We start from the raw sequence: 5,143 nt of genomic DNA, 5'->3' as shown, positions 1-5,143 counted from the left end.
TTTCAGTACAGAGAAAATATTTTGATAAACTACAGCTCATTTAAAAAACTGTAACTAAATACTCTCCAAATGAGAGATTTTACTTGAAAACAAATGCTGTCTTTTTAATAAGCATAGAGATTCTCCTGAAGTTGGCTTAGAAGTGTTTGCTACCTTCCCAAAGTTTGCAACAGAGCTTGTGATTTCCATGTGTGCAGGCGAGGAAGCCTCTTTTTTAAATAAAATAAACAGAACTAGAGAAAAATTCAGCTTGATTTTCTTCTTCACAAATACACAACAAAATGGAGAAATGAGCGTCAAAGAGAAAACCCCTTTTCCAATATTTAAGCTGCAGGAGAAGTAGTAGGGCCATAACAACTGCACCTACAAAAATTCAGCGATGCAGTTCTGCTTCTGGGAAGGCCCACAAACTGCTGGCATGAGACTGTGGGTACTTACCAGGCAGCAGCACTAAGCATGCTCCGTTTCATTACCATACAGGTACTTGGCACTCCCACCACTCCCCGTATCAGAGCATTTAGCAGACATGCAAGGAGAAGACAAGACTGCCATATACCTTGGTCCTCCTTTGGGATGTTCAGTGCTGTTACAGTGAGTATCAGCAGTGCTGAGCTGAAGGAAGAGTTTTCTTCAGCTTCAGGCTGCCCTATTTTGTACTCCAAGAAAGCGTTTTCCATCCCACCCCCGCGCTCCGAGGACCCTGATGCCCCATGGTACAGCCTGGATGCACAGCAGCAACGTGGCTGCAGCCCAGCTGGCAGCAGCTGCTAGCTCACGTCTTTCCAGTCTTCCAGTCACTGCATCAGAAACCTGAGGACAGATTAATTGTGCTGATCCTCGGGCAGGATTCGTAGTCGGTGTTGAATTCCACACTGCACTCAGCTGGTGCCTAAGCTGCTTACTTGGAAAAGAGAGTAGGGGGCATTTTCATAAGTGGCTTAATCCAATATAAGATCTGCACTGTCTCTGAAAGAGGCAGTCTCACTCTCCTTCCTCCCCTCTATTTCTAACCATAGGTTCCTAACTTCTCCCACATCAGCAACATAACAGCTCTCATGCACCCATACAGTGGGTTACAGACGCATCTTTGCCTTTCACAGGATCCACGTTGTGCAAGTGCCGAGGTTGTGGATGTACATTTTCAGACATGTCTACCTTAAATGCAGCCACAGCCCACAAGCTGTAGTGCTGACTGGATTATCAGAAATGCTCAGTACTAAAAAGCTCCCATGAATTCAGGTAAAGGAATGAAGTCTTCAGATTAGTAGGAAGGCATGATACTTCTAAAAACTGGCTGCTAGTGTAATAAAGCTTTTTTCTTTTCTGCCCCCCACCCCCCTTTTATAACTGAATTAAATCAGAGGCAGCAATCTCTGTATTCAGTCTCTTAAACATAAAGCAAGTTAAGTGCTTTAAGTTTCACAGGGCTTCATTACTGAAAATTAAATATATGGAGTCCCCAAAAGATAAAAAAAAATGTTACTGTTTACATTTTTGGTTGAGAAATGCTCTAAAACAGAGGGAAACAGTAATACTTAATAAAACTCAATCTTTTTCCCTTACCATTCTGTCTCCCAATTCTTCCTGGCTGATGATGAAAATACCCCTTTTTTAATGAAAACAACTTCAATGGAACACAAATGTTTCTAAGAGGACATTAGCAATTTATTTTCTTTATTACTTTCTCATTATACTTATAATGAAGAAATAATTATTTCTAGGCTGTTTCCTGCCAGATGCTGTTCTAGTACCTCTAATAGGACATATCTTAAAATAACTGCTTGGTAGCAAGAAACTAATTTTTCATCCTTACTCATGTTTTCCCTTCTCTTCCTTTTCTCTCTCTTCAGATAACTTTATTGATTTGGGCTCTTTCATAAATTCTCGCCTGCATTTTCTATCTTTTTCTCCATTATTTGTCATTGATGTAATTTACAAAATCACCTTTGTGGAAGAAAAATTACTACAGAGGGCACCTGAGGTTCGAAAAAGCCTGAGAGCACCTTTGTTTTAATGCCAGTGGAGGCAGGATGAGAATTCTCAAGCTGTGGTTTCACACCAGCTTTAACCCAGCTCAAAACATCAATCCCAGCCTCCTCACCACCTCCTTTGTACCAGCACTAAGACAAGGAGCCTGATCAGAGAACTGATCCCACTGGTTACTAACCAGCCAAAAGACAACAAGACAAACTTGGTTTTTAGCCAGACAAATTATTTCAGCCAGCTCACCATGACCACACAAATACTTCTCCCTACACAAAGCAAGACAGTAAGGAAGAAGGTGGGAGCATTACCTTCAGCGGTAATATAGTTTTATGGTGGAGTAATCATGGTCTTAAAAAAAACAAACAAAAAAACCCAAACACCACCACCCCCCCCCCCCCCAAAAAAAAAACCAAAACCAAAACCATGGATTCTGCTTGTGGTCTGTCTGGTGCAGACTGCTTCAGACAATGGCAGGACATAAGCCAGCTCCAATCCAGAAGCCTCTTAAAGCAAATATGTCCAAACTCCTGCCCTGGTCCATATGCTTCATGAGCCCTTCAAATACGGGTTAAATACTCAAGGCCAGGATTTTGCACAAGTGGATTCATTTCCACCATGAATGTGCTGCTGGTATTGATCTGCAAAGGAATGCATCAATGAGACAACATGGTATTTTTATGTAATTCTACAAGAATTCTGGTTATCTGAAACTTTTCAAATCTCCAACACTGGTCTGGTGCCAGAGAATGTTGCCACAAATTAATAAAAAATGAAATGCATGTACATACAGAATCATCTATTTATGAAAAGTATGTTGTTATTCATTTGATAACTTGGTACATTCTAGCAGACAAGGAGCTTTTCAAGCTTGCAAATGTAAAGCAGACTGCAAAGTTAGTTAGTAACAAGGTTAACTATCTCATACTTTGAAAGCACTTTGAAGAAATACTTGTACGTGTTCTTGACTTCCAAGTCCTCCATCCTTGTGCATCTTTACTTACCATGGAGATGAGCCACCAGCACAAGATGATGAGGCAAGGCAAAGCAGTACTCGACTAAATTTTGTAATACATCAAGCTCAGAAGTCCAGCTGCGTGCTTCATCCTGTCACCTGCTTCTTCTACAAACCTCCAGTTAAGTTTTATCAAGGATGAAAATATATTCACAAATAATTATTATTTCTTTAAATGCTTCTTTATGCCATCAGATCATCCACAGAGTGCTACATCAATTAACAGCAACGTGGCTACAACAGTCACAAAAACACACAGCAAATGTTGAAGGAGATAAACAACAGGAAGATCACCAGCAGGAAATAACCTAGATCTCTGTGCTAGTAGAGAGTTAAATTCAGTAGTACTGTATTTTTCCTCAGGATCTTTTTCTTGAAAATAGAGATATGATAATAATTAAAAAAAAACCCTACCTCACACAGTGCTTTCCATCCAGAAAGGTAATCTTTCAAAACAAGACTGCTTGCAAGTGCATCTTGAGCCTGTCTCCCTTACACTTCAGGGAATTCATACTATTTGAATGGATACATATTTATATGTATCCAGGCTGTGATCACATTAGTATTTTTAAATGCTAAAACTATGCTATTATTTAAAAAGAGCATTCAGTAATTGATGGGAGTTTGGATGGTTTTCTAAAAAGGGAATCTCCAAAGCTTTTTATTTTTGCTGATGTTATTTTTATTTTAAAGAAGCCATCACGCTCTCAGTTTCTCTTGCACAAGAAAATGAAAATAGAATTATGACCAAAAAATGTAGTGAACGGCAGTGGAGAGTAACTGGTTTGCTTTGAAGTCCTTTTTAGTGGAATAACATAAAAAGCATAAGAAAGCCTAAGAGATATTTGTAGATGCACTAAGTTACAGACCAGAACGCAATGTTATTCAATTCTGAAATAAATACCTACCGCATTGTCCAATTCATGCGAAAACCAAATGTTTTACAAATTCTACCAATTTTACAATAATTGCATTTTTCATTCCCTCCAGTTAAGAGCACAGACCGTAACATTAGCAAAGAAAGATCTTTTCAGAGTGCTCTGTACTTCACGCTACTCTCACCTGCTTGGGATGTGCCAAAAACTTACTTTCAGAGTCTGATTTACTCAGAACATGCTGAAACTGCTCACCACACTCATACTCCAAAAAAAGCTACATCTTGACTCCGAGAAGAGACCTACAAATGAAGACTGTACAAATTAACGCATATCAGGCTTTCAAAATGGTGTATTTTTCCTTCCAGTAAACTTCCTGTTTAAAGTGCATCAAAGTCAATGAAAAACACATATTGATTTCAGTGGATACCAGTAAAGGTCCTTACGACAATATAAATATAAGTAACTTACCTTGGAATCACACAGTAAAAGAAATATAAGGTCTTGAAAAAATAAAAAAAATTTATTTGGGGAGAAAAGATGCTATTGTCACTTAATTGGTTTCTTTTTTCCTGGACTTTTTCCTAGTTTTGGGGGATTTGGGCAGGGTGGTTAATACTGACCTCCATAAGGCTGTTTACCCTTTGGATTTTCACTGAAATTTTATTTATAGAGTTTTGCTCCTCCAACTTTATGCTGTACTGCTTTATGCTTGTCAGACTACGAAGAAAAGCACCTCCTGTTCTCCCCACTTCCCACTGACCTGCCGCAAACTTACGGCCACGTAGTTCTGCGGTTCTGTAATATTTCTACAACTTTGATCATCCTTGGCTTTATCGAAATCATCAGTAAACAGTATACTTCACCTAGGCTTCTCAACACTACAGTTGCCATTTTCCTAATCTGTTATTCCATGTTAGGATTAAATAAAACCACGGGCAAATTTTTTGTCAGCTGTCTGTACTGCAAGTCACAACAGTGCTAGCCACACAACGCCTATCTATTTTAGTGCAGTCAAGCCCTACTGGCAAGTCCCAGGAAGACAAGGAAAAACTCACCAAAATTTCTTTCCTCCTAAATCTTTTGGGTCAAGCAAAAGTTCTGGAGCCTGGTGTGCAAAGTCCATGATCTAATCTGTCTTCTAAACAGATCTCTTGCAAGTTTTGGGGATTCAGAGGGAGAGTGTGCTACAGGAGAAAGCATGCTCCAGCTTCTCACACTGAGAAAGATTCTCCTAGGAAATCTCCTGTAGCATCTATGGGAAAATGTC

This window comes from Haliaeetus albicilla, chromosome 1, assembly GCF_947461875.1.
Source record: "Haliaeetus albicilla chromosome 1, bHalAlb1.1, whole genome shotgun sequence".
NCBI lineage: Eukaryota > Metazoa > Chordata > Aves > Accipitriformes > Accipitridae > Haliaeetus > Haliaeetus albicilla.
Note: the sequence above shows the minus strand (reverse complement) of the source record.